The sequence below is a fragment of the Monodelphis domestica genome, chromosome 3, assembly GCF_027887165.1.
Source record: "Monodelphis domestica isolate mMonDom1 chromosome 3, mMonDom1.pri, whole genome shotgun sequence".
Classification (NCBI taxonomy): domain Eukaryota; kingdom Metazoa; phylum Chordata; class Mammalia; order Didelphimorphia; family Didelphidae; genus Monodelphis; species Monodelphis domestica.
Genome location: NC_077229.1, coordinates 233,137,944 through 233,153,592, shown reverse-complemented (window position 1 = coordinate 233,153,592; position 15,649 = coordinate 233,137,944). Strand labels below are relative to the sequence as shown.

At 30.4% G+C, this 15,649-nt stretch overlaps 1 protein-coding gene and 1 long non-coding RNA gene across 4 annotated transcripts in view; one reads left to right on the top strand and one right to left on the bottom strand.

Annotated features, from left to right (window-relative positions):
- Positions 1-15,649, top strand: part of ZNF407 (zinc finger protein 407) — a 670,437-nt gene that overhangs the window by 425,444 nt on the left and 229,344 nt on the right. The window lies entirely within an intron of this gene.
- LOC103101872 (uncharacterized) overlaps positions 1-15,649 on the bottom strand; it is a 99,459-nt gene that overhangs the window by 48,258 nt on the left and 35,552 nt on the right. Inside the window, exon 2 of the long non-coding RNA XR_008917653.1 lies at positions 2,872-3,007. This is a non-coding gene — a long non-coding RNA (uncharacterized LOC103101872). The remainder of the gene's footprint in view (positions 1-2,871; positions 3,008-15,649) is intronic.

Below are 15,649 nucleotides of genomic sequence, written 5' to 3'. Positions count from 1 at the left end.
TAAAAGAGAAAGTAGTAGATCTCACCCCAATAATGGACTCTATAGATTAGAATAGCCCCAAAGAGAAATCACTGACTCCATCAACCAACAGGAAATACAGCAAAAGAGATTAAAATAAATATATACATATAGAAAAATAGAAGAAAATGAGATATATCATGTCCCCTTTACCCCTACCCCCGCAAAACAAAACAACAACAAAAACAAACAAACAAAAAAACCTGATCTGCAAAATAGGTCAAGGAAATGTAACTAACAATTGGGTTCCCTGAAAATTGTTTTTAATGAACAAATAATATATTTTAAGAAATAATACTAAAAAAATATCCAAATCTATAGGAGAAAAGAATGCAAAATGAAGTAAAAATCTAATGATATTCTACAAAAAGAAACTGCAAAAGAAAAAGTCCTTGGAATATCACAGTCAAAGCCAGAGTTCACATGTGAAAGAAAAATGCTTCAAGCCTGTAGAAAGAGGTTTATATATCAAGAAATTACATTCAAGATCATATAAGTCCTAGCAGCTTCATTTAAAAATGAAATCTCTTAGAGTATAATATTCTAAATAGCCAAAGTTAATGGTTTTGTTAGGGTCAGCAAAATTCTTTAGGAGGAAATAGTGGAACTTTAATAGAATCACAGACTTTCAAGCATTTTTAATGAATGACTAAAGCAGAAAAGGAACTTGGAAATACATACAATACTCAAGAGATGTCTAAAAAGGTAACTATATTAGAGCATTTGGAAGGGATTGCATAATGATGTAATGTAACAAGGAAAAATAAATGTTCGTTCAGAAGCTTAATGTCTTCAAACGATATTGTGGGATTTAAGTTTAAGAAATAAAACAATATACACATAAAACAGAGAATCAGGGAATTGATTGGTTATTATAATAATTAGCATTTATATTTTATATACTATGTTCCTGGGATTTCACTAAGTAATCTACAGATATTTTATTTGATCCTTACTACAATCCTGTATGGTAGTTGGTATTATTAATTATCCCTATTTTATAGTTGAGGAAAATAAAGGACCCGAATAAATGACCTTTTCAAGGTCATAGAACTACTAATTGTTTGAGGACAGATTTGAACTCAGGTCTTCATGACTCCATGCTCAATCCTCTATATACTTCACCATTCTATTTTGGTGACTTGAAGATGGGAAAGAGGTAAGAGGGTGAAAGGGGAAAAGAAGGCATTAGTGTAAAAAAGAGGTAATTGCTAGAATAATTATTTCTTGTAAGTGAAGTGTGAGAAGACTATAAAAGCATCGAAGAGAAGGTAGAGAAGAGGGTATTAAATGAAATTGTAGAAGATTGGTTAAGAGAGAGAAAAATTCTAACAATGAAATAAACATGATCCTGAAGAATATATTTTTAAAAGTAAAGAAAAGAACAAGAATCTAAGGCTATCTGCTGTCCTTTTAATTGCCTCTTAGGTGGAATGGCAGAACAGTTTGTGATATAAGAATGTAATAGAATAGCATTTATATGAAAAGATGAAATAATTATTTTAGAGAATTGTGGATGTTGAGAACTAAAATAAAGTGAAGTTAACAACATTAGAATAATTTATGTAAATTCATAAATAGGTAAAGGAAATCAGCTCAGAAAAAAACAGTCTTTTAACACTTTCTGTCATGTCTTACTCCATGCAAAAACATAGATGGATAGTTGGATAGGTAGAGAGGTATGTATATGTGTGTGCATGAATACACACACACACACACACACACACACACACACACACACACACACACGGTTTAGTAGTTTTTCAGTCATATCTGACTCTTCATGACCCCTTTTGGGGTTTTCTTGGCAAAAATATTGGTGTGGTCTGCTATTTTCTTCTCTAGCTCATTCAACAGATGAGGAAACTAAGGAAACAGAGTCAAGTGATTTGCCCAGGGTCAAACAGTTCATAAATGTATGAAGCCAGATTTCAAGTAATGAATATGAGTCTTCCTAACTAACTCCAGTCCTGGCACTATCTACTGTGCCACTTTGCTGTCCAGAAAAAAACTTTAATCAATTCAATAGCAAGCCATAATTCCAGAACTTATTAAGAAACATGGTCATTCAGCTTTATGAACTCCTTTTGCTAATATACTTATTTTATAGAGTCTCCCCTCTTTAAATTTTCATTGGTCAAGAGGGTTGGCAGGGGATGGTATAGCAATATAGATTCCCAAAAAAATCCATTAAAATACTTATTTTTTATGTAATTAAAATTTTTTAAGATTTTTAGTTAAGAAGCATCCCTAGCTCCCTCTCATTACTGTGGAGAGGGAAGGGAGTAAAGCAAATTTGTAAAAGGTATGCATTGTCAAGACAATAATTTCTCCCATTGGCCATGTCTAATTATATATCCATCAACTCTTTCATGAGATGAGGTTCAGGCCATGTTTTTGGTTCTGTAGATCAAGATTAGTTAGTTATTGCATTGAACATTGTACTTAGATTTTTCAATGTTCTTTCTTTAAAATGTTATTGTGTGAATTATTCTCCTAGTTTTATACATCCATTAGTACATAAAAAGTGTCTCACCAAATTTCTCCCCCCAAAATATTCTCATTTTTGACAATCTAATTGTTATGATTGGCTTTGCTTTAATTTATGTCTCTATTAATATTCAGGGACAATTTTATATGGCTTTGTTAGCTTTTATTTCTTCCTTTAAAAAACCTTTTCATGTCCTTTGATCACGTTCAATTTTGAAATGACTCTTATTCTTATTAATTTAAATAGGTTCTTCATATATCTTGGAAAGGAGACTATTTTCAAAAGTTGCAAATACCCCCACTTGAACACACACACACACACACACACACACACACACACACACACATATACACATACATTACCATTTCTCTTTTACTTTTAGGTGTCTTTTTGGTGCAGTAATTTATTACTTTTATGCAGTCATAGTTGTCCGTTTTTTCTTCTCTGATGCTCTCTGTATCTCATACTTAGTCATGAACTCTTTCTCTGTCTTCAGACCTGAAATCAAATTTCATCCTTACTACTCTTAATTTGTTTATTATGGGATTTTAAAATATCTAAGTTTTGTATACATTTGTGATATCATTGAGCTATATTTAAAAATTAATGGAAGAGGGGGAAGCTGGGTGGCTCAGTGGATTGAGAGCCAGGCCTAAAGACCGGAGGTCCTAGGTTCAAATCTGGTCTCAGACACTTCCCAGCTGTGTGACCCTGGGCAAGTCCCTTAAGTCCCATTGTCTAGCCCTTACCTCTCTTCTGCCTTGGAGCCAATACACAGTATTGACTTCAATACGGAAGGTAAGGGTTTAAAAAAAATTAATGGAAGAGAAGAGTGCAAGAAAAGACATATATATTGCTCAATTTTCAAAGTAACTTGTGGAATTTATTGTATTTTAGGAAAGACATAAAATGGAGGCTCTGTTTCAAAATAATCTTTTATTTTTTTATTATATAAATTCAAATATTTTTTCAAGTTTAATTCCTTAAACACATGCAAAAGAAAAACAATAACCATGATGGAAAACAAACTATAAAAAGCCCATATTAAACAAAAAGCCTTTTAAAGAGAATTCTGGGCACTTTTGTAATTATGGAATAATATTAAGGCTATCCAGAATGATTTTAAAAATAAATCAGTTGTTTTAACAAAAAGATAAGAAGTCAGAATTTTAAAATTCAGTGTTATGAACATGAAATGCAAGATACAGAACTTAGAAGATACAATCTCTTTAAGTGTGTAATGAGTGATACAAATAAATATATAGAAAACAAATATTCTAAAGAAAAATAAAAAGCAAGAAATTTTTAAAAGCTCACAAATTCTATGCAAGACAAAATGCCTTATCTCAGACATGATACATGATTCATGCAGAAACAATTTAAGAATTGCAACTCTTCCTTAAAAATGTGGCAAGTCAAAAAAATCTAAATACTACATTTTAGCAACTAGTAACAAAAATTCTAACCATTTTGGCATAGACAGTATACCAGTGGACTATACCCAAAGATCATGTCTGAAAGAAAGCCTGTAACTGGAATCCCAGATTTGTAATTATTAAATTGATAATTTCAATAACAATTTTACAAAAATCCAACATAAAGACCTTCAAATATTATGTCAATTCATATAATTCAACATTATCACACATTGGTTTGAAATCAGTTAACAATATAAAAACATCTAAAAAAGCAAAGTAGATTATTAATTTACAACTAAAAATATTATAACTTGTAAAAAATGAAAATTTATCAATGAGGAAACATGGGCCATTAACTAAAAAGACATTTTTGGTATTCTGAATGAAAAAAGTGAACACATTTTACTTTAAAAATAAAAATAGTCGAGGGGGATATGATTGGGGATATAGACTCTAAATAAACATCCTAGTGCAAACATCAACAACATGAAAATAGGTTCTGATCAAGGACACATGTAATACCCAGTGGAATTATACCTTGGCTATGGGAAGGGTGGGATGAAGGGACAAAGGGAAAGAATATGATTCTTGTAACCAAGGAATAATGTTCTAAATTGACTAAATAAAATTTAAAAAAAAAAAGGAAAAATTTAAATATCTGAACAATAACAATAGTCAAGTCAAAGACTTACTAAAGTTCCTGCCAAATGCTTGCTAAAATTAAGAAAGTCGAGCCTGGATTTCATAACTCATTCATTACTAAAGCTGGAAGAGACCTTAAATGAGCCACCATAATTTCTGAAGATCACTGGTGAAGAATACCACCCACTTGCAGAAAGAGAGCGGATGGACTAAAAACATAGAAAGAGATGGGGATTTTTGCACACATATAGTGTAGGAATCCATTTACTTGACTATTCATGTGTAGTACAAATGTTTTGTTTTACTTATTTTTTTACCTTTTTCTATGTAGGGGAGAAGGGAGAAAAACTAATTGATTGAAAATAAAATTTAACATTTAATAAAAAAAATAGATACAACAATGGTTTATGAAGAAAATAAAATGTATTAAAACCTTTTTTTCATATTTATTGGCTCCTGTTTAAAAAGAGATACATTTAATTGTGTCATAAGATAAAAATTAAAAGGAATCATCAAGGGAAGAACAAAACACAAGGAAATAAAAATTTAAGGATAAATTAAAGAATTATGGAAAGGGAAAAGTGGAAGAGCCAACTTAATGCTCCCTGAACTCATAATTTCCTAATCAATAGTTTTCATCTTTTGTGTGAAGAATAGTACATTTGTAAATGAATGTAAGTGGGAGTTAAAGGAGAAAATAATTGTAAATTCATCATCATCAAGTTTATTGGTTATTAAAATAAAGAATAATTTATCTAATATTACAATAAACTGAGAGAAGAGTAGGAAGCATTTATGTAGCACCAGCTTTGTACCAGGTACTGTTCTAAGCACTCTACAAATATTTCCTTATTTGATATTCACAACAATCATATGTGATAGTTGCTATTTTTATTCCTATTTTTCATTTTAGAAAATTAAGCCTGAGAGACATTGAATGATTTTCCCATGATTGCCCAGCTTGTGAGTGTCTTAGGTCTTCCAGACACAAGGCTTAGTGTTTCATGCACTGTAACATCTAACTTCAATTTTTTTAAAAAACAAGAGTTAAAAAAAAGACCAGAAATTTGAAACTCAAGGAATAGAAAACAGGTGTCATTGCCAAAGGGAAAAGGAAAGACTACTACTATCAAACATTCCCATATGGGGGACATTTTTGTTCGTTTTAAGAAACAGAAGTCTTATAATGTGTTTCTTCAAGGAGAGAATCTGTACAAGTTAAGACCCCAATCTCTGAGCAAAGAATTGAACTCTTAGACTTGAATTGACATTTTAGGAGATGACAGTTATGACCAAAACAGCAGCTTGGAGCCAAAGTTGCTGGGTATAGGATTGATGAGTCATCTCAAAAAATGCAATCAGTCCCACTATATAGCATTGATCCCATTTGACATTACTTCCTTCATGAATTGCTATTTCTGATTACAGGACTCTACTCAAAATCATGTTGAATGGAGAAAAAATGAATTGATACTGAACAAATTCTTTATAAACTACAATAGTATATAAAAATAATACATTTGAATTCAAAACAAATACCTAAATTGAGTTAATAATTACATTCTGAATAAAAAATAATCTAAAGAAAAAAATCCTAAAATAATTACATGAAAGAGAATATGAGTGATAAAGCAATGTAACCAAATTTCTAGAATACAAATAAAAATCATCAATGAAAATTTACATCTCTGAAAACATACTAGGAAAATGAAAAAGATTTAAGAATTGATGTGTAATTTAAAAAAACTCAAAAATCTACATATTTACCTATAGCAAAAATAAATGTGGAAATCTTGAAAATTAGAGGTGAAATAGGTAAAATGAAAAATAAAATTTCTATTAAATTCGTAAAGCTGAATTCTGGTTATTATAAAAACCTTAAATAATTGATTAATATTTAGCCTGATCAAAAAAAGAGATAGGATTAAATGGCCAGAATTAAAAATTAGCAAATTAAAATTATAACAAAAAATAAAAGTAAAACTTTCTACCAACAATCATAGGAAAATTGGAAACTTAAAAGAATTGGACAATTTCCTATTAAACATAAATTCTCTCGATTAAAGGGACATTAAACATTAATCCTAAAAATCTCATTTCAGAATATGAAGAAGAGTTAAACTCTAAAAGAACCTTAAGTATCATCAAACATTTATATAGCAATTATTAACTACTAATAAAAAACAATGATGGATTCAAATAGTAGTTTGACATTGAAAATCAATGATCATAATCTAATTAAAAATATTTCAGTCTCATGCTTACATTGAAACAATGAGGTGACCCAGTGAATAGAGTTTTGGGCCTGGAGTCAGTAAGATATGAATAGAAATCCGGCTTCAGATAATAGCACTTTAATTTTTTTGCTTAGTTTCCCCAGCTGTAATGTAGAAGGTATTTAATTACACCTTCTCTTAGGGAAAATGTAGTGAGGCTCAATTAAGCTAATATTTGCTTAGCACAGTACCTATACATCATAGACATTATTTAAATACTAACTATTATTATATTCTTCTTTCTCCTCCTTGTCTACATTTGAATAATCTAATTTAGAAGTTGTTTTATGGAAGTATATAACAGATCATATGAAGCAACAATGATCTATAATGTCCAGGGAAATGATGATGAAAAGGAAGAGTAGATAGGGAATAGGATTTCCCAATCTCATTATATTACAAAGTAATAATCATAAAAACCATTTGTGGTTAAAAACTAGAAAAGTAAATATAAATAAAGAAGAATTTGAAATAACTGAGCCCAGCAAACCAGTACCAAAAATCCCAAAACAAACATTATTTAGAAAAGAATTCTCTATTTGAAAAGAGCTGCTCAGGAAACTAGAAGACAGTTTTAAGAACAGGCCAATAATATATTTTGTGCCATACCATACTTAAAATATACTCAGGCCTTAGAATCAGAAAGGCTTAAGTTTGAATTTAGCCTAACAAATTTAATTAGCTTCTTACTTCAACCCCCTGTACTTCAATTCATGTGTAAAATAGGAATAATAATGCCACCTACCTCATAGTGCTGTTGTGATCTTCAAAAGAGGTAACATGTAATGTTTTTAGCAAACTTTAAAAGATATATGTGTATGTGTGTATATCTGTGTTTGTGTCAGTCCTGTCCTTCAGGTATATCTATTCTGTTCTCTTCTCACTTTCTTTTTTGCCACCAGAGATCCCTGATTGATTGGCAAGTATTGTCCTTCATATAGATCTTTACCCTCCCTACTGAAATTATTTAGTTTATATTTAGTGTTTATAGAATAAACACTTGAACATTCTGTCATTTTAACCAAATACTAGCCCCATTTGTGCAGAAACTTTTTTAAATTTATCAAAAGTCTAAATTAGTGCATAGCACATAATAGATGTTTAATAAATACTGATTTTTATGATAGTTTCATGTTATTTCTAATAGTGTAGAATAATGATAAAAAGGGAAATTTGTGGAGCCATGCTGAGAAAACAGTAAATTTATTGTTGGTGAACTTAGGAATTGTTCTAATTATTCTTAAAAGTTTTTTAGAATTATAATTTTTAAAGTGACTACAATTTCAATATTTTTGACCCAAAATTTCAAGGGAGGTCAAAGATAGGAGAAAAAATGGTCACAAATATTCCAACATATACATAGATGCCTTTTTTATGATAGCAATGAAGTCATGACAGCTCACAAGCATTTATTTAAAATTTTATAAACAAGGAAGTTGCTTGTCAGCTAGGGAATAGTTAAATTGTGGTACATGAATGTAATGAAATATACTGTAAAAATGATACATGAATTCAGAGAGACATGGGAAACTATCAAAGAATGCTTTGGAAAAAAACAGAATTGTAAAAAAAATATGTACAATGACAACATTATAATTAAAAAAAATTTAAAGTAATTCCTGAGTTATTACAATTAAATAGACCTTGTCCCTGAAAGCAAGGTTAGAAAACAATCCACCTCTTTATTGCACATAATTTTACATATTTAGAATATTATCTGTCCTGTAGGACATGGTTGTTGTATTTTAGTTTGCTGAGTTGATTTTATTTCCTTTTTTCTGAATTTCATATCACTGAAAATTTGTTGGAAAAGATAGGGAAATATTCTGAAACAAATATGATTCAAAAACAAAAGGCATCATCAAAAACAGAAATGTAGTAGTCAGAAATGTAAAAACCTGCATTTGAATTCAAAATATTAACTGCTACTTACATAAAAAGGGCATTATTGTTGTTATTTTTTATACCTTTCTTTAAAAGGCTAACAGATTTTAGTAGTTGGCAGACTTATTGGTTGACAATGTGATGTATCTTCCTAAAAATTTAATGTAGATCTTCATCTCTTTCAGAATTATGGTACGTAGAACAAAGAACTCAACTTTGTTCCATTAGACCACATATGCAGCATTTTGTTCAGTTTGAGATATTACCTTTCTCAAATTGAGTAGGAAGAGAATAGACAAACTAGGTTTCAAGAAGATTTAAACCTATGCCAAGATAAAATTATTTTAATAAATTGAACTATTTAAATAAAGAGTAAGTTTAAAGGGGCTATTTTCATTGTTTTTAATGTGTTTGAAGGGCTAGTTTTGTGGATTAGATTTGTTCTATTAACCCAAAAGCTTGTTTTTATTATTCTGGATATCAGATTCATGCTTTTGAGTAGGGCTTAGACTATTTGACTTCTTATATCACCTCTAATATTCTTTGATTTCAAGTAATATTTCTCTTAGATTTATAGATTTATTTTAATTTTAAACTGTAATTACTACATAACTTCATCTCATGTTCATTCACAATAGAAATTTTTATATTTTAATTTATATCTATAGACATTTTAATGCAATACTTAGAATTATAAAACTTATTAACATACTTTGCATTTTACAAGTCCAACAAAATAGACATCAGCTGTTCACAATCCCAAGGCTACAGATATCAGTATCCCCATTTTCTCTTCATGGCCTTCTTCCAATATCAGTATTCAGAGTGCATGTAACCATTATTGTGTTTCAATTTTGATTTTGTATTTGAAGAACCAGTGATTTAGGAGTTAAAATATGTAGATTCAGGGCCAAAATTATGTTATTAATTTCTTTGGGTTGTAGAGCAAGATAGATGTTTGAAGGAAGCCCAATAAATGTAAACTCTCTGGATGGAGGGACTGTATAGGTTTCAGTCTTTGTGTTTCCTACAGATAGCACAATGTTGGGCACATTCTAGTCACTCAGTAAATGCTAATTTAATTGAATTGGAGAGCCAGTTGCTATTGATATTTGTAGATTTCTAATTTAAAGTTTTCTACACCTGTCAAATCAGAGGTCTGATCTGTTCTTCTACTGACATTATTTTGAATATTGAATGTAGTAGGAATAATTTACTATCAGAAATGATTTTGCCTTGACTCCTTTACCTGAAATGCTCTCCCTCCTCACCTTTGTCTTTCCTGGCTAACTTCGTAGTTGAGTTCACATCCCACCTTTTACAAGAAGGCATACTGGAAACTTCTTCTTTTCCAGCTTCCCCCTTTGCCTTCTATCTACTTTGTACATGTAGTTATTTATATATTTTATCCCACAGAAGAACATTATCTCCTTGAAGTCAGGCCAGTGTTTTTGTATCTTATTGTTTAGCACAGTTCCTGGCATGAAATAACTGCTTTTCCAAATGCTCTTTGGCTGGCTGAATAACTGTATTTTATCATGAGAAAACATTCTCACCTAAACTTCAAGCCATATAAAATTTTGCTTTCCTTCTGACTATTCATTGCAGATGTTATCAAGAGTGTTCATGAACAATATATATATATATATATATATTAAACCCTTACCTGCAGTCAAGGAATCAACACTGAGTATTGTTCCCGAGGCAGAATAGTGGTAAAGTTAAGGTAATTGTGATTAAATGACTTGCTCAGAGTGACACAGCTAGGAAATGTCTAAGGCTATATATGAACCCAGGAGAAGATGTACTGTTTCAAAAAAAAGAGCAACTTATAACCTTGAAAATGTTAGTCCATAAAAGTAGCAATATTTTCATAAATACCTATTTCTATAAAATTTTACAGTGTGAAGAATGATTTTCCAGTTTTTATAATAATATATTTTACGCAATTATGTACAATAACTATTTTATATTTATTATGCATCATTAAGTAAAACAATGCTATTGGGTAAGAGACTATAACACATCAGCAAATCTAAACATATATTGGTACTCACAGTAGTTTCAGCTACTGCAGAGTCTTGAGTTAAGGAGACCAACTCCACAGAGGGTTATTTTCTCTTTTTTGGATTGTCCTTCCAGGGAATTTCCATTTCCCTTTTGACTTCCTATGCATATTCACAGGTTCTAAAATTTGGGCCAATACTCTTGCCTTCTAGCTAAATAATAAGGTAAAAATTAGGAGTTTGCCTATTTCATTTACCAAGAGAAAAACATGAAAAAATAGATACAAAACAACAAACTGGTTTTTTTGAAGGGACATCTTCTGTGTACTGTCCATTGCCTATGAACCATTTAAAAGGCATGGGGAAATAGGTCCTAAGTATAATGAATATAAAAATTATCTAAATAAGTACATAAACATTTTAATATGTTCTTCTTTGAAATTAAGAGCCATCTGCTGTTTTGAATTTTGGAATTATAGGATTTTAGAGTTTGAAGGTACTTTAGAGAGCGTCTGTTATACTAAGAAGCAACCCCGATTCTGATGTGGCCACAAAATAACAAAGCCTTGGCATAAACCAAATCTCTTGATTCCAGTTTTGTTTGTTTGTTTCTACTTCTGGGTGCTGCCTTCCACTTCATTTAGATTTTCTAATAGTAGAGTTTAGTTTCAAATTAATATTTTGGTTTTTTACTCATAGACTTCAACCAAATTGGTGGCACCTTTGTATACAATTTGCTGGGTGTTCACTTAGATTTTTATTTATTTGCAAGGCCACATCAGTCATTTATAATAGTGACCAATGCTATATATCATATTTCATTTGTATAACATTTCATGCTTTGTTAATCTTTAACTCTTAATTAATTTGATAAATTGAAATAAGACTTATTCAGTATTGAAGGACAAAATGCCCATAGGCAATGACAAAGTTGAAAATTTCTCATTCCAAGAATATTCAGAAAGTTTGCAGAAAATGAATTTTTTGGAATATAGTTTAATGGGAACTTAGTTAATATAGTTTGCCTGCGAGCTAAGAATGGCCTTAGTGCTACTTATATAGCACTCCCTTGCTGATGAGAGAATCTGCATTTTCATTTTGACACAGTTCAGTAAGCCACAGGTAGATGTCACTATGGTGGCTGGTTTGGGGAAAATATATCTGCTTGTTTGACATCATAATTATTGTTTAAATTGATGGCCTCAGGACTCCTGATTTGGCTATTTTATGAAGGTTTTATATCGTTTTTTCAGAATCTTATGTCTGGTAAGTTTGGTCTCTATGTTAGTTGACTACAAGGTTGCACTAAAATAAATAGATCTGTCAAGGCATTCTTTAATTGTGTAGCATTTTAAGTTTATTATAATAAATTAAGAAATTGTGCTGTTTTCTGTTACACTTTTTTCTTCCCATTGTTTCCCGCCCCTATGTGAGTTCCTCTTATGTCAAAGATTATGCATTTTTCTCTTTAAATATTGAAACTCCTTAAATTCTATGCTTTAAGAAAGTTAATCTTTGATTTGGGCATAATCATCATTTTATTATCTCTAATATTAATTCTATACAAAAAATATTTTGTTTATCTACTTCTCCTACCACCTGTCTCTCATGGTCACCTTTTTTTAGTTTTGTTTAGTTTTATTTTGACAGATTTACATGATGATGCTGCACAAGCATTTCTTGAAGGTCTTTAATATTCGCAAAAGGTAACCATGTTATAGATTACTTTGGAAATACTGTTCATGAAATGTGAAACAAATAAACTTTATTCATCCTATTATCTCAGATATCTGAGCCATCAATAAAGTAATAAAAATTAATTGTAATTAGAAAAATTAGGGAGAAAAGATATTAGTTCTTTCCTTACTTAGGGATAAAAAACTCATTGTTTTCATCTGTACAAATACTTTGTTTTGTTTGTTGGTATAGCTCAAATAGGCATCGAGATCATGGACTAATTAGTAGAGCCATTTTGAACACAAAGTGACCATACTTTCCCTTTGCTGCCTCTTAAAGTAGAATCAAAATAAACATGTTTATTTAACATGGTGTTGTTGAATCCCAAATCCAGTCATTATAAAAGGACAAAAACTATCTTTGGGGATGGTCTTTCTACAAGGAATTACTATGGACAATCCCCTGGGTAGTAGTTAAATATCCCTGTATATATTGTGGTAGAAAAGGAGGCCTTAGAGATGAAAAAAATAGAAAATAATTTTGGGGCAATAGTCTGTTGCATAATAACTTATTCCTCAGACATTAGAGCTATTATCATACAACAAAACACTTTGTGTATGTAACTATCTATATCAGTGTGCAATTAGCATCAGATAATATTGCTTATTAAGAAAAGACTATAATCATTAGAAAGGATTGACAGTAAGTAGAATATCATGTGTTTTCAAATATTGTCAGATAGGTATAGACCTCTTTCTTTATATGGTCCTAAGAGGGGGAAAAATCAAGAAAAAAGATAAATATTGTTTGCAAAGTAAATGCATTTTTGGTTTTAGTTTTTCAAACCCTGTGTCTTTGATAAAATTATATTTTATTAACCTATATTTTTTAAGTTTGATCACTTACCAGTCTGATAAGACTGTGATGTGATATTAATAAATTAATTAGAATTTGTTTAGATCCTTTGTTTTAATGTATCCTAGAATATCACCTCTCTGGGGCATTAAGTGTAACAAAAGCTCCAGAAAAGTAGAAGTAGAAACCTGGTTTTGAAAAAAGTTACTCTGTGTCAGTTAAGAAAAGGAGTTATGTGAAAACTTAAAAATGGTTATAATGCTAATCATTTTAAAGAGACTATATTTTAAAAGCAGAATTGTATATTAGTTATAGAATTATCATTAAATAAAAATGAAAAAATTATTAGTTTTCATATGGTAAAGCTTTTTCCTATGCCTTATTTTATTATCTTAATTTAAGATATATGCCAACTCAACTGATATTTGAAGTAGAATTTATTTCTTATTTTTGTTTGCTCTGGGAAATAATGATTATATTAATTCTTTTATTTTCTGTATTATCAGATTTTATTTGTTAAATTTCTTGTTCCACAAGATCTATTAATTTCTCAGATATTTCTTTTAGATCCTTTAGATTACTATACATCTAGTAAGTATCCTAAGCTTTTCTCCACCACACATTTCATGTTAGTTGCAATTATATATTTTGATGTTCTGTAATGAAAGAAATCTGTATTAAATACAACTTCCCTACTTTTTTGCTGATATCAGTTCTTCCTTGTATACCACCTTTAAATTTCTCATTCTTCTTTGAAATATACTTGCACTTCTGTATTATAATAAATAATTATGGCCTACTTTACTTTTTTAATTAGGTTTTCATTTTATACTATCATATATTATGAGTGAATAAAAAACATTTACTAAATTCTAACTATTTGTCAAATGCAGTGTTATGTATTGGGGATACAAATACCAAAGCAAGTCAGTTCCTGCATTTAGTAAATATACAGTGTATTATAGTTAGACAATGTATGGTAGTAAGGGAAGGATATTTTGGTTTGAGAAGCTATAAGAATAGTAAATAGAGCCCAAAAAGGAGTTAATTTAAGTATCCTTTGTGGAAAAAGTGATCATTTTTGATTGATTACTGTTGGTAGAGACATACATATTTAGCAACTGGATACATTTAGACTAGAAACAAAGAATGGTACTGGGACCAGGACTAAAAGATAGTAGAGATTATTGGGAAACTATACTGGCCAAATCACCAATCTAGCACTGTCTAAGGGTGTTCATTAAGTCTAATGATATGGGAGTGTATTATTAGCATGTTTTATAATTCATTTTGATTTTAAGACAGTTATAGGCATTTTTATTTAGTTAGAAACCATCCTCACCATTGAATGCTAATAAAATAGCAAATCCATTTCCTAGAATTAAAATGATCATTAATGTCATAACCAAATTAAACAATCTAGACTATAAATTTTAGTTGAAATTTTAAGTCAGTGTACAGTTTTAAACTTAAGATGTATGTTAGTGTATGCTTTAAAAGTGTTAAAATTTTGAAGTTCAGAGGTTAAAATGTAATTCATTTTATTCACTTAAATTGATATTATCTATATGTGTCAAGGATTATGTCTTCATTAAGAGAAATACTCTTTACCTATACAAAAATTGATCATGTATTAGAGCACAAAAACATCATAGTTAAATGTAGAAAAGAGAAATACTCTAAAATAGTCTGAGATTTCATGTATCAGAATATATATTTATATAATAGCTTCCACAGAAAGGTTAAGATAGGAAAGCAATTATAGAATCATTGAATTTTAGAATTGAAAGAGATCTCAGTTGACCTAGCCAATGCTGCAATGGTTCTAAACTAGGGATACACACTTTCCTGTTGGCTTAGTGAATAGGTTTTGAGAGTCCATGAACTAAATGTATTTTATTTAATACATTTAAATATATAATTTGACTATACTGCCAAAGTTTTCTATGACACAAAGTTTAAGAACCCCATATCTAACCAGCTCATTCCATTTGAAAAAGCATAGACTCTATAACATTCTCCACAGGTGACCAGATGGCCTTTAATTGAAAACCTGCAATGAGTTAACCCATTTTTCTTTTGTTAATAATTGTTGCTTATATCAAACTACAGTCTTCCTCTTTGCAACTTTTGTCCCATGCTTCTAGTTCTTTCTGAAATCAAACACAAATTTAACATTCCTTCCATTCCAGAGCACTTCAGATACTTTGAGATAACTATGGTATATCCCCTGGGTCTTTTCTTCCCTTACCTAAACATGCTTCATTCTATGGCACATGTGACAGAGGGGAGTGCTCCCCTTCCCCCTCCCACTGCCCAGCAGACCAGTGACAATGCTTTCTCCCTCCCCAGTCTGGAGTAAGGCAGGACAGGGGGTCTCAC